This window comes from Macrotis lagotis, chromosome 3 (genome assembly GCF_037893015.1).
Source record: "Macrotis lagotis isolate mMagLag1 chromosome 3, bilby.v1.9.chrom.fasta, whole genome shotgun sequence".
NCBI classification, from domain to species: Eukaryota; Metazoa; Chordata; class Mammalia; order Peramelemorphia; family Peramelidae; genus Macrotis; species Macrotis lagotis.
In genome coordinates, this window is record NC_133660.1 from 255480278 (window position 1) to 255505571 (window position 25294).

A 25294-nucleotide genomic window follows, 5' to 3' on the forward strand; every position below is an offset into this window, starting at 1 on the left:
AATATTTCTCCCTATTTTTGCATCTGTACAAACAAAGGACATTAACTTTTGTATTTGAAGAAAAGAATGTTGTACCACACATAAAAAATGGGGGGGAACATATTTTTTTCAAAAAATTAAATGATTTGATGTTAAAACCCTACCCAAACCAATATTTCAATGTATAAATTAATAGTTTTCCATTATACTGGAAATGACAATATGAATGTAGTCCTCAAGGAAGATAGCATAGCATATACCAGAAAGAACAATGGAGTTGGAATCAGAAGATCTGGATTCAAAACTTGGTTCTGCCACTTAGTACTTGTGTGATCTTGAGCAATTGCTTTCCATACTTTCGACTTCCAATTTCTCATCTGTAAAATGGATCTATGATCTGTAAAATGTAAAAATGACCATTGAATTTGGCTCATTTAATCCAAGGTCCTATTGAATTAAGACAGTCTGTTGTCATGAAAATATCTCAACTAGAAGAATATATTCATATGGTTCATTTTCTTGTAACATAAACATATTCTTTATATGTTTCCCATTTTATCACACCTTTTTCTGGAAAGGTACATGTGAGAATTTCTGAAGCAGTTTTCCATGACTCAGCTGGTAATGGTTTACTGTTATAATATATATGAATAAGATTAACTGAACAATAATGCAATGTCATGTTCCATAACTAAGTTTAACTCTCAGGATGGACTGGATTTGCTTTCTAAATGTCCTTTTTAAAAAGATGTCTCATATTTTGAATAAATAACCCATTACTTAAGACCTTCCCTGACCTCACTCTTACTTCTCACTCATGAAGCTAGTCAACAGACAAGAAATAAATTTGTTGATACTCTTCTTGAACTAAAATACAGAAAAGCCCCATGCTACTTTGATTGTCTAAATGGACAGTGTAATCGAAGGCTCAGCAAGGTGAGATGAGGCTCAACTGTAGATATTTCATCATCAATAATGCTCTCTCTTATCTGAGGAAATGGATTTTCCTTTATACACAGGAGCAGAGCAATACCAGTATTAGTCTCACTGCTGGACAGGAACAAGATTAGAATCTTAAAAGTCATCCTGGGGAGCTAAATTACTGTGCAGTGTACAGGTGAGTAGGTTAAAAAAAAAGAGAGAGAGCAAAATAAATGCAGTTTTTCCCAAGGATTTAAGAGTTTATTTCATGGGTACAAGAAAAGGCATCTAAGACCATAGTTACCCTAACTATATTTGTGGGGGTGTATGTGCACGAGGTAGGAATGGAGGGAGGATCTGTGCAGATTCTCCCTGTCTTTCACAAACTAACCCATCATTAAATACTGTGCCCTAAACCAAAAGGCTACTACTGGCTGTTTCTGCATCAACTTGGGATAGAAGGATTTTCTCCCACTACAGACTGACCCATTTCAGTCACCCAAGTTCCAGTGACAAGATCTCACAAGAACATAGACACAGGCTGGTCTCATGTCATAACATATGCATTCATACTTGGAGATTTAGCCTAATTTTAGGACAAACCATTGAGGCCAACTTTTGTCTGCTCCGGTTCAATCCAGTGGAAAGAACACATTCATTCCAAAAATGTTACAAGTTGGGAGATCAACCTCCATTAAGACTTATGTGACTCTTGACTTATAAACCTTTACCAACAAGGCTTCGGGACCCTGCCAGTTGACCTGCTTTTCGCTATCCAGCTGCGGTTTAAAGACAAGCACACTTGCCAATTTGATGGGAAAACCAGGCTGTCTCTCACAGAAGCAAATTGGCACCCTGTAACTGACAAGAAGACCTGCTCCCACAAAGGCTGTTTGGGTATTCTGGGGACCAGTGGGGAGAAGACTGGGAGAGAGACTTCCTAAGGAAATAGCAATTTGTAAGAAAGTTGATTTTTTTTTGTAGTTCATTTTTGAAGAAGACCACAACATCATGGAGATGATGCCATGACACGCATATGAATTGGATTTGAGTGAGGGGATGCTGTGTTAAGCCACTAGCCTCACCTTCTCTGAAGTCATCTGGGTTCAGTGGCCAGATATGAAACAGGACAACTGGAGGTGACCCGGGATGTGGGGGAATACACAAAGGTATTAGAGACTTCTAAAATACAATTATTCTAGATGTTGCTCTCCAGAAATCATAGATCAAAATGTTTACATTACCATAATTTTTTTAAAATAACATTTTCCTACCATCAACGGAGTCTTAAAATATTACCACATTGAACTATCACTTAGCTTTGGACATAAGCTTTTTTATACAAATTGGACTATTTTTCCTCTCTTATCCAGCAATTATTCTCTTGTTGTCAACCAAAGAAGCAGCAAGTAGACAAATGTTTAACCTAACTGAACTTAACCTAAATAAAAAATATAACTAGGAAATTCTAATTCCCAAAGAAATCCCTCTTAGATCTTACTCATACTCATTACTTAGATTCCCCTCATAGAGCCTACAAAGGATCCAAATGGGGGAAGTATTCCCTACAGATAATGAGTTCTACTGGATGGTTCTGCTTGTGAATATCATTGTATTGCTTGCATCAAGTTCCAATATGCCTTGAATCTCTACAATGAGATCCCTAATCCTTCCAAAAGATTCCCCTCTAAAATGAGACAAATAATCCCTCAAAAGGATTCAGCCAACTATCCACATTGAAAATACCAAGTAGATATATGCCTATTATTCAAAAAATGATTCCTACTTGGATGGATGGTCTTTAGAATTGCTCTATCAGTATGTATGCTGGATAATGTGCATGGTCATCATTTTGGTCTCAGTTAAAGAAGAGGAGAACAAACTGGATTGTCTTTGGTAAACTGCCCAATGCTTTTCAAGGCTTCCTTAACCAAAAGTTCAGCTTTTGAACATGTATTTCCAATGGCAGTATATTCTGGTTGTATAGTCCTGAGGCAAACACTTCACCTCTCAATTATCTAGTCTGAGTAAATGTCTGAGACTCTTAAGTTACAAAGAGGGTGCCATTTTGCATTGGTAAAGAAAGTTTCTTCACTGGGGATGTAGGTCCCTTATCTACAAAATCAGTATCTGATCCAAAAAGGTGGGAGGGGGAGTTGTCCTAATGATGACCATGAGCCACAGAATTGCTTAGAAGAAATAGAATAAATAAGATCATCAAAGAGAGAGAGGTACAACTTTAAAATAGGTGATCTAGGCATGGGAAAGAGGAAATGAATCATTAGACAACTGTGTCTTCCACAAGTAACCACATAAACCACCTAATATCAAGAGAATTAAAGGCAAAGTTTCCATAATGTCAGATGGACCTCCCATGGAGGTTTTATGGAAGGAAATAACACCACCCAGTATAAAAGAACATGGATGGGCTGCAAAGAACACCGTTAGGTCAAAGAGCCACCACATATTGAGATAAATTAAAAGTACAGATAGTTTCCTCTCAAAATTGCTAATTCTTCTTATCATAGGAAAAGTTTTAGAATCATACTGAATAATACTAATATTTAAGAGGGTGTTTTTATTCTACCATCCCATACCAAGAGTCACAAAATTCACTTGGTTTCCCTAACTGTAAAATGAGGGAAATTATCAAATGATATGATCTCTGGAGATTCTTCCAACACTAAATCCTATAATACTGTGATATCTTTATGTAGAATAAGAATTCCTAAAGGAAGAAAATACAAAGAAATTTTCTCCCTACAAAAACTTACTAGGATATTCTGTGTTATTTTGTGTTTCATAACACAAGTTTAAAACAAATTAGGAAGGGTTTGCATTTATAGCCATAAAACATATATCTGCTGGTGAACTTGGATTTTTATGCAGATTAAAATAGTGAAAAGTGCAATAGATTAGGAATCCAGAATCTAGGACTGGAACCCCCAGCTATGTTACTCCCTATATATCTAACCTCAAGCAGTCTAATTGACTTTTCTGGGACCAAGTTTATTTAAATAAAAAAAATGAGAGGGGAGGTGACCTAGATGACTTATAAGGTCCCTTCTGGTGCTTTTTATAAAAAGAATGCTTTTGTACAAAAATATTCATAGTAGCCCTGTTTGTGGTGGCAAAGAATTGGAAACCAAGTAAATGTCCTTCAATTGGGGAATGGCTTAGCAAACTGTGGTATATGTATGTCATAGAACACTATTTGTTCTATTAGAAACCAGGAGGGACGGGATTTCAGGGAAGCCTGGAGGGATTTGCATGAACTGATGCTGAGTGAGAGGAGCAGAACCAGAAAAACACTGTACACCCTAACAGCAACATGGAGGTGATGATCAACCTTGATGGACTTGCTCATTCCTTCAGGGGCAACAACCAGGGACAATTTTGCGTCATCTGCAATGGAGAATACCATCTGTAACCAGCAAAAGAATTATGGACTTTGAACAAAGACCAAAGACTACTACCTTTAATTTAGGAAAAAACCCTATAATTTTGCTATCTCTTATACTTTATGTTTCTTCCTTAAGGATATGATTTCTCTCTGATCACATTCACCTTAGATCAAGGTATACCATGGAAACAATGTAAGGACTAACAGACTGCCTTCTGTGGGGGGTGGGGGGGAGGGAAGTAAGATCAGGGGAAAATTGTAAAACTCAAAATAAATAAAATCTTTCTTGAATAACAAAAAAGAATGCTTTATAAGAGTTTTTTCCTAAATTATACATAAAATAAAAATTTAAGGTTTTTTTTAAATCTTTTTTGAGCTCTGGATTCCCTCCTTCCCTTTGCTCTCTTTAAGAAAGCAAACACTTTGATATAAATTATACATGGGCAGTCATGTAAAATAAAATATCTTTCCATATTCACAATGTTACAAAAGAGAACACAGACCAAAAACCAATTAAAAAAAGAAAAATAGAGAAAGTAAAGTATGCTTCTATCTGAACTCAGACTATCAGGTTTTTTTTTTCATCATGAGTGCTACAGAATTGTCTTGATCATTATATTGCTGGGAATAGCTAAGACACAGTTGATCATTGATAATATTACTACTACTGTGTACAATCATCTATGAGCTGCCAATACTTTATTTTCCAATTCTATGGTTCTAATAAATGTGAAGATAAGAAATTTCAGAGGTAATAAATGAAATGGTCTTATTTGAGGCATTTAGTGGGATAGGAGAGATAGAGTGCTGGGCCTGATAGCAGGAAGATCCAAGTTCAAATCCAGCCTTAGACTAGTTATGTTAGTAACCTTGTATGAGACACTCAAATGCTCTCAACCTCAGTTTCCTCAAGTGTAAAATGGGGATAATAGCTAATAACCTAACCACATGGTTATTGTGAGAAGCAAATTAGATAATATTTATAAAGTGTTTAACTACAATAGCTGTCACACATTAAGGCACTTTGAAATGGATATTCATTTTCTTTCTCCCTCATTCTACCAGGAGACACAATCAAAGAAACTGACATTTTAAAAATGAAAAATATAAATTGCATATTTATTATATAATAATAAATTATATATGTATTTATAAAAAATATATTGTATTGTCTGTTGTATTTTATCTTTGGTAGAGCGAACATTAAAGATATTTAGCATCCTTTCATCATTAAGGGAGATTCATAAGCAAAATAAACCAAAGTGGCATTGGGTAGGATCCCCAGTCTTTTGTGAATTAAAAGAAAATCATTCCAGAATCTAAAAAATTAAATCCTAAGGACTTATGTTACTCAGGGTGACACAATTCTCCAGGTTTTTAACTGTTATTAATAACTGCATAATGGTTTTTCATTAAGCTTGTAAGTGAAGACAGAATCTGATGGTTTCTCTCTTTACTCTCCAGCCCACAGGAATAAACTTTGCCTACAACAATGAGGTTAAACTGATAATTACACTTGGGAGTTTCTGGATGATTTCTTTATTCTATGTATATCAAAAAGTAAAAACTATTCATTGCTTTGAGAACATTAGTTAAGCTATAAGAAAAACAAAAGTATTGAGTTAGAATATGATTTCTGAGCTAGTGAGTTGGTTTTCTCCCTGGACATAAGTAGACTCATCTGGGGAAAAAAGTGGGGGACTTGGGTTCTAACTCTTAGGTATAGGATCGGTCATTACTTTTAGCTACCTTTCTATTTTTCTATTTTTCCTATTTTTTCTATTCTACTTCTCACATCCGTTTTTTTTTCTCTCCACCCAAAGGGTCACCACCCAAACTTCAGACCATTATGACCTCTCTCATGGCCTATTTTCTCCTAATCGTGGACTACCTACCTTAAGTGTCTCCTTTATTTAATCTCTCCTCCACTCATGCTGCTAAACTGATACTGGTAAAGCACCAATCTGACCTGCTCAAAAAGTTCCTATGGTGTCCTGTTGCCTCTAGATTAAAATACAAATTAAAATACCTGCATTTGGGCTTCATCATTCATACCTAATCTGTCTCTCTAGACTGCTTCTTGGTATTGGATTGTTTCAGTTATGTCCCATTCTTTGTGACCCCTTTTGGGGGGGGGGTTCTTGGCAAAGATCCTCCAGTGGTTTCCTTTACTTCTACAGTTCATTTTACAGATGAGGAAACTGAGGAAAATAAGATGAGTGACTGTCCTAGGGTCACATAGCCAGATAGGAATTAAACTCAGAATCTGAACTGGATTCCTGAATCCAGATCCTGAGCTTTATTTAGTATTACTTAGCTGGCTACACCTATACCCCCACATCCTTCTCACATAATAAATCTTTGCCTAATGAATGAATGATAAGGGATCTTAGAGATCATTAGTCTAAACCCTCTTATTTATAGATGAGAAGGCTGAGACCAATAGGGGATGGCTTGGTTAAATCACACAGATTTTAAATGGAGGAACTAGGATCTGAATCCAGTCCTTGTAACAAACCCAAGGCCCTTGCTATTACAGGGTGATGCCTCTTAGAACCCATTCACTTATGCCTTGGGGAACAGTTTCCTCCTCTTTAAAATGGGGGTTATAATATTTGTACTACCTATCTCAGAGGTTGCAAAGAAGAAATTTTGTCATTGTAAACTGCTTATAGACATGGGAGCTATTTCCATTGTTACCTATAAAGTCACACACATACACACACACATAAAGGAAAGGATTATTGTGGGCTAATTTTTAGTCATTCTTTAGCCTTGAACCCTTATATAAGTTAAACAGTTCAGCTAACTAGCAAGAAATGTCATTGTGCCTCAACTGAAAATTTGTTTGCAAATACTCTTGATGAAGCACAGTTACCATCATGATTCTTGCCTCTATTTGCCTTGTTATTAAAAGTAACATACCTCTGACATAGCAGAGATGTTCAGAGGACTATTCAGCAAAGACATGCCACAAATGGTGTGCTTGCCCTACCACCATTACTGAAAAATAGTGAGTCTACAGGAAACCGTGAAAGGAACACGGGCAAGAATTTCCCATTCTTGCAGCATTTTCCAGGCCAGTGGACTTGAAATTACGCCATTCCAAAATAATTCTGGGGTGGGAAGCTTCCCAGGAGGATGCAGTAACACTTAAGTGTGAGCTGCAGGGCAAGGCTGATGTGGGAAAGCTGTAATATTGCCAGCTTAGAAATAGGTGCTGCTATGGATTCAGGCGGTTGACAAACGGGATTTCTGTGGGAGGGCTAAAGGGCCATCCATGGCAACTATTGAGGAGGATGGGCTGAAGCAGCAGGTGCTCAGCAGTAATTAGACCCTGGGCCTGTGACTGAGAAAGCAAGGCTGGAAGCAGGGGCCTGGTTGCTGTGGCACAGAAATAAAAAGGGAACCCAGTCCCTGAGAGGAAGACAGAGGTAGAGACTGAGACAAAGAAACAGAAAGAGACAGACATATATGGAGAGAAACTATAGATTATAAATAAACTCTATATAACTAGAGATTGTTTCTATAAACTATAGAAATTATAGAATTTGAAGAGATAAGGAAAGGTTAACCAGAGAAGATACAATACTTTGGTGTATGAAAGAAGGAGGGGAAAAGGAAGACATCATATCTAAGATGATTCTGAAAAATCAAATGTACAGAGTTTGTTTTAGTCAAAGTATAGCGACAGTTTTTAAGGAAGAAGCAGGATGGCATTATGAAATTAGAATTAGAAATCAAAGCTACTACTTTTCTTACTCTAGTCAAGTCATTTACCTTCTCTGAGATTCATTTTCTTAATTCACAAAATGGACATAATAGCAACTATATCACATGGTTATTGTGAGGATCAAATGAAACTATGAAGGCAAAGCCTTTTTGAGTCTAAAAGTGCTAGATTAATACCAGTTATGATGATTATCATCAAAATCAATAAAGGTCTAACCTTTTTAATTAAAAAGAAAATCATAGGGCAATTCAAAAGTACTATGACCACATTCAGAAGACTAGAGTCCATAAAAAAATGATGGGTGATGAATTAGGGCATATGATGTTGAGGAACACTCAACAGTTGGGTCATCATTTTGTACAAATTAACCCAGACTGAGAAAACATTAGTATGAGTATGAGTCGTATGATATGAGTAGTTTCTGTGTGGAAATAGCATAAGAGATGTTATTCCAAAACAGAAGTAGTGAGTTTACACATGCTTTAAATGAACTACAAGGATACATAGTTTTATGATTGTGTGTGATACCTCTACCAATAATGATCATGGCAAATTCAATTGATAGGGGCACCTAGATGGAGCAGTGATAGAGCACCAGCCCTGGAGTCAGGAGGACCTGAGTTCAAATACAATCTCAGATACTTACTATTTACTTAGCTGTGTGACCTTAGGCAAGTCACTTAACCCCACTGACTTTCAAAAACAAAAAAAATTGATAGCAATAAAATAAAGACAGAGATCTTTAAGATAATCTAAGACTTATAGGTCTGAAACAACAAAAAATATACAACACTATACTGCCCAGAGTAATTAGGAGAGAAGAAAATGTAAAGCAACTAAATACATATGACATCATCAGAATGACTTTCCAGGTTTAACTTGCATCAAAATGAACAAATATTGCAAATAAATAAGGAGTTAATCAGAAACACTCAAGACTACTCACAAACTATGAGAAAGGAAAGATGGAAATGGAATATAGTAAATCAAAATGGAAAGGATAACATACCCTATAAAATCAAGCATAATTCCAAAAGAAATCAATGAACTTTTTTGTTATTACTTTTAAGCTTATGAAAATACCAGAGTGAGCAATCTTTGAAATACAAAGAAAGGATATATACAAAATAAGACTTAAATTAAAGGTTTGATCCAGTGTTTTCATACTGAATTGGGGGGGGGGATTATTATTCTCATGGGAGGATTACATATAAGGGTCAAAGAAGAAACAGTTAAAAAAAAGAAGCCTACTAATAAGGAGAGAAAAAAATGATGGAGTGACTTAATAATTCTTGAAGTTTAGGTTGCCATAGGCTATAGTCATTCAAGCAAAGGAATGTTGGAGAAGGAGAGATGGAGTCTAGTGAGGCACACTTTGAACTGGGTCAGACAAGGGAGTGTTAAAAAGAATATGGGAGGAGACATTGAATAAGGTAAGCAAAAGAATAAGCTATAGAGAGAAAATTGAAAAAGGAGTTTGAGCTGTCTGGTTAAATACCAATTGAAATACTAAATGAGCTATAAAGAAGATAAGCATTTGAGAAGGGGATGAATACTACAAGGAAAAAGAAACAGAATTAATTATCACAACAGATGTGTTCAAGGACAAGACCCAATAATTTGGGATTGGGTTTAAGCAGGATGGAAAGAACTGCTATCAGAATATTCTAAGAGTAACAAATGCCTCATAATGGATTTTTTCTTTCAAAAAAATAAAGAATTATTAGAACAAAATTTCATAGACATAAAACCAACCATAATCGTTGTAACTATGAATGGTATTTCACTGTTATGCTTGCTATCAGTATATCTATCTATCTACCCATCTCTCTGTGTCATCTATCTATCTATCTATCTATCTATCTATCTATCTATCTATCTATCTATCTATTTATCTATCTATCTGTGTCTGTCTGTCTGCCTATGTACGGAGACAATTATAGATCTATACACAAAATATACATACACATATATATGTACATATTGTCAATATAGCCTAATTATAACTATTTGCTGTTTTTAATCCACTCCCAAATCATTTTGATGATTAATATTTTCTAGTGTAGTTTGGGATCTGGTAGAACCAAAGCCTCTCTTCCTTATATGTCTTAGTATATTTTTACTATTCCTCCCAATAGTTTGTTATTTTATCTAATTCTAATAATTTGGTAATTTGGCAGTTTGATTGGCATAGTATTAAATCTGTGGCAATTAGGTAGTATTATACTCATTGGTATAATATTAAATCTGTAGCACTTGGGTAATATCAGAAACTTTATCATATTGGCCTGGCCCAGTTATAAACCCTGGATTTCTCTTCAATTAGGGATGCTTTTATTTCTATAAAATTATTTTAGATGTACTTATGTAAGTCCTGTATGAATCTCAGTAGGTAAATTCACCTGTCTAATAAGTTGGGGGAGGGTTGCTAGTTAAATGGAACCAAAATGCAAGGGGAAATAATTTTCACCCAAAGATATCACTTTATCAGATCCCTATAAGGAATCAATAAATAAAAAAGACATATAATGAATGTGATCATCTATAAATAATAATATTCATTAAATGCTTTGTATTACTTAAAGAACTATGTAAATATTATTATTATTATTATTATTATTATTATTAAACAAGGTTGACTAATTCCAAAGGATTATGCTTTAATCCAGTGTTTATACATTGAAAGGTGGAAGAAAAGACAATTTTTCTTTAATAGTCTTTTCTTGTTGATTTAAAAAAATAAGTGGAAAATTTAATGATTCTTGTGGATATATATTTGTATACTTTGACTTTACTAAAGCTACTAATTATCTCAATTAATTTTTGTTGATTTGAGAAGTTACCTAATTATATTACCTTAAAACATCAATTATTTTACCTCTTTTGCCTAAACTTATTCCCTCAATCTCTTTTCTTTCTCAAATGTGGTCATAACTAGCATTTCTAGAATGATGTGGAGACAGTTTTCATACTTCATTTAATTCCTTCTCCATTCCTCCAAGTTACTGGGAAAGCTTTCAGCATTCCTCTACCAATATAATAATAAGTTTTGTCATAACTCACAAAGATCTATGTGTGCTCTCCTCAGTTTCCCATCCCCAAGGGCTTTGTTTGGCCTCCAATACTTGTTTTAGCCTCCTCAGAAGTACCATTCTCCTACAGCTCAATTCCCAAGGAAATCTAAATAAACCCAGAGTTTGGGTGTTTTGCTTGGGGCAGTTATAGGAGCATTCATGAAACTAAATCGACTTGGTAGCCTCCAAAGAGGTCTTGAACCTCACATGGCAGAATTGCAGAGTTCCAGAAAAGCAGATTGTGAAATGCAAACCTCTAGTGTCATCTCTCCATGCCCGACTTTGATATCAAATAATACAACATGCCCTTAAACAATGAAAATGAACTAATAAAATGCTTACAAAATGCCACAAGAAGTAGTAGGTAGTAAAATAAGACATGGTTGGAATTTTTAACAGCTCCACCTAAACTGAGGAAGAAAAAAAATAGATAGGGAGAAGAGGAGAGAAGAGAGGGGAACAGAATAAAGGGAGCAGAGATGTCTTAGGCATGAGCCACTGCTCAGCTCTGTTGCTGAGCAGAGAGAATTCACCCCAATGCTCAGGCGTTTTTGGTAATTAGACTGTGGCAAGTTCACCTATCAGCTATAGACCATAATACTGGCAGAGACAGGAATCATCTATTTTTTTTCAGTTCTATTAAAAAAATATCTTTAGCCGGGTCTCTGGTATCCAAACCTGTAGCTACAATTGCTACCCCACCCCCACCCCAGTCATGCTTCTCCTTTATTATTCTATCTTCAAGAGGCTGGTTGGTTTAATTTCAATCTCCTATCTCAGTAGTCAATGGAAATTTTTAGGAAGTACATAGATAATGTTAGTCCTGGCTTTTATTTAGATACCATTTTATTATATTAATCAATAGAAAAATCAAAACACAATTAGAGCAATCCAAAAATCTTGCTGGAATTTCAGATTATTAAAGTTTAAAATTACACTAAGACTTTTGGGAAACCATGTATAATAAATGAATATTTATTTATATTTTGTTTCATATGAATATATATTTATAATAATCTATAGTTTATTTGTGCTTGCTATGGGCATTTTTGATGTCTTTTTTAGAAATTCTTCCTTGAAGTAATATTTTATGTTATTCAACCACATAACATCATCAAATGGGTTTTAAAAGATTGATTTTGATTTAATGCGGTAACTGAATGTGCTAGTTTCTCAAGTACAATTCAGCCCATTCTTTTCCTTCTCTTCAATTATAGGTCCAGTTTATTGTCCAATCTGCAGTATCTGGCCAAGATATATGTGAGAATGAAACAGCTCAATTGACCATATATTCAACCACAGATCATCACTGAAATAGAAAAGGTATCAATAACTATTGATCCCCATGTCCAGTTTAATCTCTACAAAGTCCTCCTGAGAATAATTTAGATACGTATCATCCTAGATGAAAATATGACAAAGAAACAAGCAGATTTTCATGAATCATGATCTAATGGAGACCGCATTTTTAGTCACAAAACTGACTACAAGATATAGAGAATACAAGGTTCCCAAGTGTTTATTGATTGTGGACTTTAACAAAGTTCAGTATGGAGTAGGCATGTAATAAATGTTGGTGAATGAATGAATAATAAAGGACTCTAAAATTTTTAAGTAAATATGACAAATGCAGTCACAAGCGAAGAAAAGAAACTCAACAAAGGAATATGACCTTATGATTTTGTCCCAAGAAAGCAAAAGTAGCCTTCTAATCCACTAATCAATCAACACGTAATTTATTAATTGACTCTGCACCAGACACTGTGCTAGGTGTTGAGGGTGCCTTAAGAAACTCAAGATAAGTATATGTTGTTCTGTAAGAAACCATGAGTGCTGGACTTTAGAGAATCACATGAGTAGATGCTGAGCAAAGGGAGCAGAATCAAGAGAACATTGTACACATTAACAACATTGTGAGTTGATCCAACTATGATGGATACAGCTCCTCTCAGAAGTTCAGAGATCAAGGACAACCCTGGGAGACCTGTTATGGGCAATTCCATCCACAGTGGTGAGGAGTCAGGGAGGGAGGAGAAGGACAGGGTCAGGAAACACAGAATCTAAATATATATATATTGTGTTCACTTTTTTAAAACTTATGTTTTTCCTACCTATCTCATGTTTTTTCTTTGTTTTTCATTAATCTTAATTCCTCTTAAATAAAATAACATAGATAAATATGTTAAACAGAAATGTGTATGTACAATTTTTACCAAACAGTTCACTGCCAAAGGGAGGGTGGTAGAAAAATGTGTAACTTATAAATTTGCAAATGCATGAATGTTGAAAAATACCAAAGCATGTAACTGGAAAAAATAAAATATTTTTGTTTTCTAAAAAATACATAAGTATATTCCAAACTCATGTCAAAGATGAACTAGATAACATTGGAAGAAAAGACACTGGGAATTGATCAAGAAAATCTTTATGTAGCAAGAGAGGAAATGAGATTCCAAGATGTAAAGCTGAGATGATGCATTTGAGACATTAGGGACCTAGGTTCAAAGTCATGAAGATGAATGATGTGAACTTGTGTGTAAACAACAGAAAGAAGGCCAGTTTGACTGGACTACAGTATGTGAGAAGGGGAATAATAAAACTGGAAAGGTGAGGAGGGAGGGATTTTTAAAAAGTCATTCGGAGTGTGCCGCTAGAAATTCTTAGACCAACCCAAAAGCATTTGCCAAGAATGTTTTCATCAATAAAGAACAAAAATTGGAGGTTCAAAGGTGATCAGATACCATCGTAGTTCTGACCATAAATGATGCCAACTGGTGATCTGGCAGTGTTATTTCCATGACCTGCCAGTCAGCTTCTGGGAAACCAAAGTCTTTGGGTGGTTCCGGGGGAAATAGGGTTGAAGGTATGAGAGGAAAGGCCATATTGATGATTACTCTATTGAGAGAGAGATTTGTATTAACCATGTGTGTTGCCATCTTGTAGGCAGTTATCACATATTGGTACTTTGCCCACATTGCTGTAGTGCCAAGGTGCATCACTAAGATGGGAGGAGAAATCATACTCAATGACCAAGGACTCCCACAGCATTCAAACCATCATGAGAAGTCCTGCTTCATCAGGTCATGGGGTGAAATGGTTCTGAAAAGGTGCATGAGAAGGCAGTATTTTCACAACATCCCCCTTACTATAATAAACATTGTGAAATTCTTACCACCATTAATTTGGTTGACATGGTCTTCTTTGAAATCAAAGGACAATATTAAAATGTCAGTTTTAATTTCATCATTTGATCAGAAGAAATAATGAATCCATGGAAATTATTGAATAGAAAAGAGATACAGGTGAATATATACTTCAGAAAAATCATTTTGACTGCTACCTGAACTATGGGTTGAAGAGGTGAGAAAGCTGAGGCAGGGAGACACATGAATCCAGGTGATGAAGGCCTAAACCATAGCTCAGATGGTTGTGTGAATGAGAAGAGAAAGAGGGTAAGATGAGAAAGATGCTGGAAGATAGAAACAATACGATCAGGCAACTAATGAACCTGTGGGCAGAGGAAAGTGTGAGGAGTCAAGATACTTCCAAGTTGATGAACTTGGGAGATTAAATGGATGGGGCTACCTTCAACAGAAATAGAGAAACTCTGCTCTTTTTGGCCAAAAAGATTTCTTCTGGTTCTTGCTGATCTTACACTCAATCACTCTGTTCTTGCAGTATATCTATCATAAAGGGACTTGTCTAAAAAGTGCCAATAAAGACAGCTGCCCTGTTACTCCGTAAACACACAACCTACATACCCCTTTACCATAGATGAAAACCCCAGATGAAAACATTCTTGCTCTCATCACCTCCCACAACCTCATCTGTCTTGACTTTTCCATTACGTTAATCCCCCAAACAGCAAACAAGTTAGACCTCTATGCTAATGGTGATGCACAACAGATAAAGAATAGAGATTTTCTATAAATGAGCAAATAGAATTTGAAAAATGGTATTCTAAACAGCAAACATTGATTTAGAAATCCTAGCTAGGACCCCAATCTATTGTCTTTCCATGGAATAAGGCCTTTCCTCCAATATCTATAAAATTTCTCCATTCCAATATTCAAGTTAAATTATACATTCATTCAGTCAGACATCAAGAATTCCCTAAGGAAACAAGAATACTGTGAATTCCAAGTGAGTACTCTAAGTCCCCTGGGGATAGAAGTGTTCTGTGTTATTGTCACCAAAACTGGTGGTGTCTTTATTCTAATATTTAGCTTCTGTTTTTCCAATTTAAGCAATTATCAGTGTTGATATGGCTACACAATGAGGTCTCAGAAAAGGAGGATTCGTTGCCTTCACTTCCTGAAAGCAAGCTTATTAAGAATGACATAGGAAGAATTGCAAGCATTCATTTACTAAACCTCGGAGTCCTCTTCCAAAGCCAAAGGGTACTATAAAATGTGTCAACGAGATAGACACACAGATATTCTCATGGCTCTCATAAATCCTCCCGTCTGCCTGGCTTTAAGGGAATCTCTATGAATGGCAAATTTCCAGAACCTACTCCTACCCAGAGGACATGTTTCTGATTACTTAACACTTTACACAAATAGGCCTTTCAGGCAGCTGGGAAGGCATTGCTTCTAGGGAAGATAATGAATTCTTTGGATTAGGATGGGGAAGAAATTGAACCAGCCTGGGACCACAGACACTCCATTTTTATTTGAGAAAATGAGAGAGCATTCTGGATCGATAGGTGTAACAAATCACTGTTCAAAAGGTATTTTGTTTCGGATGGGTGCAGTACATTTTTTCCCACTGGATTTTTTTCAGTAAAAATAATATAGAACGCTGTGGATCAGTCTAGTCAAGTTAAAGCATACAATCTATATGGGTTGACTTTTTCAATCAAGACATGCCATGAAGGCTGTTGGGTTTGTTGATAGAGAGCAGGCATGCTTTTTTTAAAATCACAGTTGCTTAAACCATTGGAAAAAAAAAACATAGCTACCATTTTGATAGCCCTTTGGAGTTTATACAGTATTTTTTTTGCATGGCAACTCTGTCAGAAAGGAAATAAATATTTCAGGTATAATTAGACCCATTTTACAAAGAACCAGGTTCATCTACAGAACTATAAAGGAATACTTCAGGTATAATTACACCTATTTTACGGAGAAACTGAGGCTCATCTACAGAACTAGAAATCAGTCTCTGAAGCATAGGGTCTCTTTCTCAACTCCTCCTTGATGATGTGTTCTCCTGTTACATTTAGAATTGAATTTACAGCTAGGATCTTCCAGAGCTTCTGGTACAGCCATCTCATCAGCCCAAGGAGAATGCTTTGGTTTAAATTCAAACACTAACAAACTCTACAGTTGAGAAACTCCTGTCTCCCCACATTACTCTCTCCCAACACAGAATCTCTGTTGGGTTCTCTCTCTCTGGCTGCAGTTAATTACATGAAGAGACAGATGCTGAGTAACCTGAAGGCTTTCTCTGCCACTACAGTGAGTCTGGAATCTCCTCAACAGGCAGGTAGTGAGGGAACTCAAATTCTATCTGACAAGGCAGCAGATCCCATCACCCAAGGTTAGCAAACAGACAGGCCACTCTGCATTCAAAAGTAAAGACCGAGAAATTTCAAGCAGATTGTTTCTGACAGAAATCATATCCTAGCTGCATTTTTTGACAAAGCCTACATGAATGAAACGATATACTTTCTGTTCCCCATCTTTCCCTTTAAGAAACAGACAGTCTATCAAAGGTACATTGGAGGTGACAGCTCAGTGCACAGTAGTTAGGAAAGTTTATCTTTTAAAAAAAAGACATTAAAACAGTTACATTTGACCAATTTAAATGGTATAGCTATCTCAATTTATCTTTGGTGAGAAATGAGTTGAATAATGACTAGGAAACAATTCCTGGAGCTGGATTCAAATTCCATGTCTGATACTTGTATAACCATGAGTTGGTCATTTAAATTCTTAAAAGTCTCAGTTTCTCCACCTGTGAATTGGTGAATATATTACCTATAGTTCCCATCTTACATTCTGAAATTCAAATAAGGAAATGGAGCAGAACACTTTTTAACCATGAAAGGGCTATGTAAACATTAGTTAATGCTTTCTTTTTTTTTTTTAGGTTTTTGCAAGGCAATGGGGTTAAGTGGCCTGCCCAAGGCCATACAGCTAGGTAATTATTAAGTGTCTAAGACCGGATTTGAACCCAGGGACTCGTGACTCCAGGACCGGTGCTTTATCCACTGTGCCACCTAGCTGCCCCAAGTTAATGCTTTCCTAATGCCCACATTTTGTATAATTTCTGTACGTTATTTAGCATCATGGTCTGTATGCTATGCATCATGGCAGACAATCTATGGTCATGTATAGCCTTTTCTAAAATAAAATTGCAGAGATAAGTCAGTAAGATTTTTCTTTCCTGCAGAGCATCTGAAAAAACCCTAAAGAGTTATAAAGAAGAAGAAGAATTTCAAATAACTGCATTAAGGCTTGCCTTCATGTCTAAGGAAGGACATGGACTAAGACCAAAGGAATGAAAACTTTCATGGAGGCAGATATGGAACTTGGTGATTCCTACCAACTAAAAGTACTGAAAAAAGAATGGATTCTCTCTGAATGATAGTCATCAACAAGGTTGAAAAGCAGAAGTTAAAAGATATAGAAAAGAGGAGTTTCAGATAGGATTCTATGATTGTATCATTAAAACTGTTGAGAATCATGAAGCAAATTTCTTACCTCTACTATGGATCTTTAAGAATATCCAATCCAAACCTTTCATGCAATGGGAGTGGAAGCCCAGAGAGTCAACAAAAGTTAAATATCCAGGATAGTGTCACAGTCAGTCCTAAAAGTTTAAGTCTCTTGAACAGTGTTCTTTCTTCTCCATCACAATTGAAAATTAAACAAAAATGAAGAAAACAAACAGAACAGATAACATAAACAAATGCTAATGTACTCTTTATTAATTGTACACTAATTTGATTTAGAGGGAAAAGATTCGTCTAAAAACTTAATTAAGTTATATTAATGTATTCTTTTTTTGGCTTATGTGTTGCTTCATTAGGCAAGTAAAATCCGACAATTGAACATTAGCTAAAAAGCATATCATAATTGGTGCAATTTACTGAAAGGAAACAAAGTGATAGATGCATGTAAAATTTAATTATGAGCTATGGATATTTTTTACTCAATGTTTCACATTGGAAATTACTATACCTAAAGTCTTAGAATGGAATTAGCATTTTTTCATCAGGGCTTTGATTATGCATGAATATTATGTTGGTGGTCATTTTATTCTATGCCTAGCTATAGATTTTTTAGTATTTCACACTGTAAAATTTTAAACCTAAGTCTTAGACTGGGTTTAGCATTTTTCATCAGGGTTTAGTTATGCATGTATGTAATATTTATGGTCATTTTCTTCTATTATCAGTAATGTAAGAATTTACTTTGATACATGGGGAGATATGTAATCTCATCAACATGAACATCTTCTCAAGTATAGACCATAATCCACGTACACTTTCTCATCCTGTGCAACTCTCATCTGTGTTTTCCTTTAATAGGTATACCTAGCATGATGGGGTCCTTCTTCTAAGGTTCTTGATATTACCTGCATACTGAATTATAGAGAAATTGAATGTTTAGTGTTTGAATTTAAACCAAAGTAAGCTCCTTGGGCTGATACGATGTACCAGAAGCTCTGGAAGGTCCTACCTCTAAATCCAATGCTAATCAGATAGATAGTATGCAGATACCTGCATACTAATTTACTACATTATAATTTTTATAGAGCTCAACTAAATATTATAGTAGATATTTCATGGTATATACATTGACCTGGGATATGATCTAAGCCAACTTGAATTTTTAAATTCAAAAATTAATATAAATATTGATATCAATTACATGTCTTCTAGCAAAACATCTATATTTTCTCAACTCATTTTCCTTACTTTATAAATTCTTAACTTTTATTTTTATTTAAAAAAGAATTTCAAATAAATGCAAATCAGAAAATAAATAGAATTGCATAGCAAGCTGAACTACAATTCAAGAGAGCACTATTTTCGGGCTCCAACTGAAATTTTGAGATTCCTTTTAAAAAGGCATCAGATATATATTCTAATTGTACTTTTACATTTGTTGGAGGCCTAAGGAAATGTGAATTTTAGCTGTACTATAAGAGATCTCAAATAATACAATATAACTAAAATTCGCATTTCTTTAAGCCTCCAACAAATGCAAATCAGAAAATAAATTCTGTACTGCTTCTAAAGAAAAGGATATCATTAGAAACCATTTCTGCCAGTAGGCAGCTAGTTTAAGGACCACACCTTGTCTTGTATTTCAGCAGGTGTCAAAGTTGGGTGATGGAGAATGGTGTGGAAGACCAAGAATAGTCAGACTACATCAAGCACTTTTGGGGGGGGTTTTGGTTTTTTTACAAGGGTTAAAAGACTTGCCTAAGGTCACACAGATAGGTAGTTATTAAGTGTGTGAGACTGGATTTGAGTCAGGTTCTCCTGACTCCAGGGCCAGTGCTCTATCCACTGGGCCACCTAGCTGCCCCCATATCAAGCACTCTAAAGTAGGAGTCATTTAAAAAGAAAAATTGAGAGAAAGTTGTAGGTACCCTAACTCTTTAAGACTATAAGAAGTTTTAAAAAATCCTAGTTGGAGGAGTTGTGTATCCGGCAAGTCATACTCCCTCATAAGACACTTCCCTTCAGATGTCACAGAAAACAACTGGGGGTCCTTATCCAAGAAATTTGGGAACAGCAATCCATCCTCACCCCCCACACCTGCCCTGCTTTCAGACCAGTCCCTAGTGAAAAGAGGAGGAGCCTCAATGTCCCCCACTCCAGCAACATCAACTGTTGACCAACCACCATCAACTAGCAGTTAGAGCCAAGATTCCTGATAAAGGCAGCATTCTCCAGACTACTGGTCCTCCATCTAGTCTGATCTCTGCAGTCACCATCCACGGAGCAACCACTATGGTATCTAAGGTGTATCTAAGCACCCAGAAAAGAAGGTTCTTGTCACCTTTCAGTAGAAATGATATTAAAGAAAATACATTATAATCTACCTTGTTCAGTTTTTCAGTCCTGTCCAACTTTTTGTCCAGGGTTTTCCTGGCAAAGAAACTGGAGTGGTTTTCCAAATTCCTTCTCCGGCTCATTTTACAGAAGAGGAAACTGAAGCAAACAGGGTTAAATGATTTGCCCAGGATCACACAGTAAGTGTCTGAGGCTGGATTTGAGACTAGGAATACAAGATTTTATGCTTCCTGATCAACAGACTTCTATGCCTGAATTCTAAACATTAATCTGCCTTGTAGTTTCACCTCAAGGACCAAGAACTTTCCATCTGATTTGTAGCTGAAATTTCCCATGTCTTCCCTTTATTATAATGTGAACTTCTTGAGAGCCTATGTTTCTATTTGCAGCATAGGCTTTGCATACGGTAAGCACTTAATAGATGCATTTTATTCACTCATAGAGGCAATAGAATTTCTATTGCATTTACACATTTATTTTCTTTGTCATTTTATAACCAAAACATCCTTAGAGGGACAGTTTGGTGGCATAGAGGATAGAGTATCCAACCTTGAGTCAATAGGACCTGAGTTCAAAATTGGCCTCCAACACTTAATACTTACTTAGCTATATGACCTTGGGCAAATCACTTAACCTCATTGCCTTGCAAAAAACAAAAACAAAAAAATCCTTAGAAACAGTATTCTAAGATTCTTCAGAGATAAAGAAAAAAAAGAGTCCCATACTCCCAAATTTTGAAAAATATTGTTACATTTCTGACCAAGAACCCAGTAACAAATCTGATCTCTAGATAAACAAAATGTCCCCACCCCAAAGATCCAGCCATCACATCATATTAATCAACTTCAACTTATCCTTCCATTTCCCTATTCTATTGCCATCTACCCTTCTCTTGAGCATTCTGGAGCCCCTTTTCAATCCTCGGACCAATTTAAAATTTTAGATATTTCCTATTCTCCTGTATATTACTTTGTATGCATTATGCATTTAATTTTTAAGTGCATTCTCTTTCCTACCAATAAGCAGTAAACTCCTTGAGGGTAAGGGTCTGTAGACTGGGACATGTCATGGCACATGGCCTATACTTCAGCTGAAATGAATTGAATTCTGTTTTTTACAGGTGCTGATCATAAGTTTTCCGCGCATTAATATCTTAAACAGTTTCTATTCCTTTTCTCCATAAATCCAACCCACAGTATTTAATGCACTGGCAGTTTGACTGCATCAAGAGTATACTGGTATTACAACTGTGAACCCCTAGACATCTTTGGATTAGGAAAGTTCAGTTCCAGAAACCAATAAAATGAACATATATATATATATATATATATATATATATATATATATATATATTTTCTGCACTTTTAATATTCAAGGGACTCCTCAAAGTAATATAAAGGATATAGAAGATATACAGGCTAATATGCAGTCAGATTCTTATATTGTACAGATAGGGAAACTGAGGTCAGAGAGGAAAAGTGTCCAAGATATTAAGTAACATAGATTCAAATACTTAGGTCCTCTGATTCCAAAATGTCATACTTAAAAATGTAAATTTGTTGTATGATAAATATGACCTAAATTTGATATGCTCTTTGTGCTCCAATGGATTCTTAATTTTTACTATGTATAACAAATATGAAATGTTAAATTAATTATAACTATCTTCTTAGGAGGGTTTGTTTTCTCAGATAACCTGAATGACTTCATATTAAATTTCTCCAAAAATTTTTGATCAGATATCTATTTTCTTTCTCTCAAAATGACAGCCATCAGGCAAAGACATTCTTCAGAACAATCTGCTTAACCTTAGAGATGCTTTTGTGGGAAGGACTGGATTTATTTTTCTTGGATAAAGAAAATGATGGCATTTCTTTTACTAAGAAATATTTTTAAATGGAAAGGTTATGGAGCTACCTGAGATTTCTCTTTTCATTGACAATAGTCATTGAATCCCTCTAAGATCTCTTTCAAATAAGTTTCAATTCCACAAACATAGTATATGTCTACTGAGCAAGGCTAGATTTTGCAGACTAAATAATAACTATAGACCCTGCCCTCAAGGATATTATATTTTTTAAGTAATGGTAGTTTTGTTAAAGAACAGGGAAGAGTTGGGCTTGTTTGTGTTTGTTTTTGTATTTTTTTTAGTCTAAAAGGAAGATGACACTAGAGAGAGAGAGACTGAGATAAGAGAGAGTAAAATCCACAAAGGCTACCAGAAAATAGTTATTGAAGCACTTCACACTTCATCAGAAAACCCCAAACAATTATCAGATCATTAGAGACTTTTAAGGCAACTTCAAAACATTGCTCTCAAAATTGCTAAGACAGGCATAAGAAGTATCCCGATTGCCTGCAGTGTTTAGACATTGGTGAAAGCACCAAATGACTGGATAAAAGCAGCAAGAATTAAGGTATAGGTGCTAATTAGTCAGCTTTGAATGAACACCACAAAATACAGTGACAAGAAGTGGACGTGACTCCCATGGGTGGTGTAGTTTGCTTAAAAATCTACCCTGCTGGTTAAAAAAGAACCATGTTTTCTTAATGAAGACAGTGCATGAGATAATAATCTATTCTACTTCTACAGAAGTGACGTTCAGTTTCTACCTAAACAACCTAAGGAACCAAAAGCCCAGATAATGGAGGGAACCCAAGAAGGTAGAAACCCCCAAAGTTTGCTTAGTTAATTTCCTGATATTATGTTAATAGATGCATTTTTTATCCACTCACAAGATGTATAGTATATTCACAATATCCAAGGATTTGAGAGCGGAGGATAAAAGGGCCTATGGTCAGCGGGGACATGAAGAATTGGACGGGACACAACAATAACAGCAGCCTCAGCAACCACCACAACAAATCCTTCACGTTATAGATGAGGAAGTTGGAGCTTTGGGCGCATCAATATGACTCTGCTTCCAAACCATTCACACATTTTTATCCCCTGTGATTGTAACCTATGTATTTCCCACAAATAATCCATACAACATATTTACATAATAAACAGGTCTAAAATTTCCGTTTTTATTATTCTAGCGCAGTGGTTGATGCTTCCATCTATTCGTCTCTGACATACTTTTTCACTGCTCTGCCTTCTTTTGGGAATGCCCATTTCCTGGAGAGGGAGATTTTCTAGCCAGCAGATAGTCAACAGGTATTTACTTACCAGATACAAGCAAGAAAAAAAAATAGTTCCTACCCACAAGGAGCTTACATTCTAATGGGGGAAACAACACAAAAAAAGAAATTGAAAAACAAGGGTGGGGGTTACTCACCTGTGGCATATTATGGAAGTTTGTTAAATCAGAACAAGTGAGAGAGAGAAATAAAGGTTGGGCATCCTTGACCCCTCCCCCCACAATAGAAGCACACCACTGGAGGATTATTCCAGGGTGAGATTTTTATACTATTTCTTATAGGCAAAGTTGCTATTGGTAAAATGTTATGACCTACCACTATTCATCTTGACTCTCTCCATTACCCTTTATATATTCTGCCATTCTAACTCTCCACAAATGGGGTATCTCATGATTTATAGCCATTTAGCATCAATGGGAAAATAGGGGTGTTCTTAATGTACAGAGTTGCCTCTGTGTAGAGAGGACCTCATGGCTTGTGAGGGGGTTGACCCAACCTGTACTATGGGGGTGCACTTCATCTCTAGCATCTTTTCCTTCCACCCTTTTCTAAGGAACCCAGAGGGAAAGTAGGAAGTTGGGACCACAGCTCATCACTCTGCTCTCCCCCAGAGAGAGGGGACAACAGGATAGAATTAAATCTATCTGTACCCTTAAATATTGTTAGTCTGGGGGATATGATTAGATTCAACCTAACATCAGATCACTCTGTCATTATTAGGGAAGGGTGATCCCAAGTACCATTTCCAAGGTTTGATTCCTTTCCCACCAAAACCAGTTCCACAATGAACATACCTAATAAGTAGAAAATCATTATCTAAACTATAACAAAACAAAAACCAAAGAAATTAGACAATATAAAGTGAAGAAGCTCTTCTATTGTGAGTAAAACAACCCAGCTCAACCTAGAGAGAGTCTGAAACCCTCCCTAAAGTCTCGAAGATAATATTTTGGGCCAAATGGAGACCACCAATTCCTCTCATGTCAATTATTTCCCAGAATCTCATTCTATGGGTAAAGTGAAGTGCGAGTGACCTCTTCCAACTGTACACTTAAAACTAGAAGTCAGAAAAACAATTCAAAGGTAGAAGAGTCCTTCAGAAGACCGAAAAAAGGCTGGAGCCTTCAGGTTCTATCCCTCATGGAGGGTAGAGCATTCATCCACACCAATAAGGACAGAGTCCTATTCCAACGGGCTTCAGGTCTGCAGTTACATAAAGGTTGATTCTGGACCCTTCTCACCACCCACTCAGCTACAATTCTAGAGGCCAAACAACATATGAGGCCTACTCAATATCCGTATAGCAGCTCTCTCTACATTTATAATACCAATGATAATGATGGTGTTTGTCCTTTGTTCTTGAAGAAAACCATTATATCAGGGAGGTGATGCCATGACAAGCAAGTTAATTGAATTTGAGTGATGGGGTGGTACCATCCTCACTTTCTTCTCCAAAGCCATCTGGGTCCAGTGACTAGATATGAATCAGGATGGCAGGATTCTCCTGTTTGGTCTCCCTGTTTCATCTTGCTGCACTCCAATCTATCCATCATAAAATTTCCAAAGTAATTTCCTTAAATTGCAGGTCTGACAATTTATTCGTCTATCCAATAAACTTTAATGGCTCCCATTTACCTCTAGGAGTGTATATAAACTCTTCTTATTCATATTTAAAACTTTTAATATCCTGGCCTAAGTCCTACCTTTATAACCTACCTGTACCTCATTCTCTTTATGCATTCTACAATCAAAGCAAATAGATCTTCTTAATATTCCTCATATATTTAGCACTGCATTTCCCATCTTTACACAGGCTGTCCCCCCAAACTGGAATGCATTCCTTCCTTTCTCATTTCTCTCTTTATAAATTTCTAGTTCTATTCAAGACTCATATCATGTACCATTCTTCTACATGAACCCTTTCCCCCTAGCTGCTACAATCCCATACACCACCCCATATAGTGTATATGTCCATATAGAATATTTGAACCTGAAAGAAAGTC

The 25294-nt window shown here is 36.0% G+C and overlaps 2 long non-coding RNA genes across 2 annotated transcripts in view; one reads left to right on the forward strand and one right to left on the reverse strand.

The window, feature by feature from the left end:
• Window positions 1-12767, forward strand: part of LOC141518422 (uncharacterized) — a 61076-nt gene extending 48309 nt beyond the window's left edge. Inside the window, exons 3-4 of the long non-coding RNA XR_012477193.1 lie at window positions 999-1096; window positions 12328-12767. This is a non-coding gene — a long non-coding RNA (uncharacterized LOC141518422). The remainder of the gene's footprint in view (window positions 1-998; window positions 1097-12327) is intronic.
• LOC141518424 (uncharacterized) lies at window positions 239-17956 on the reverse strand. Its single transcript, XR_012477195.1, has 2 exons — window positions 17821-17956; window positions 239-376 (listed from the first exon to the last, which is right to left on the reverse strand). It is a non-coding gene; the product is annotated as an uncharacterized LOC141518424 (long non-coding RNA).
• Window positions 17957-25294: the final 7338 nt, after the last annotated feature.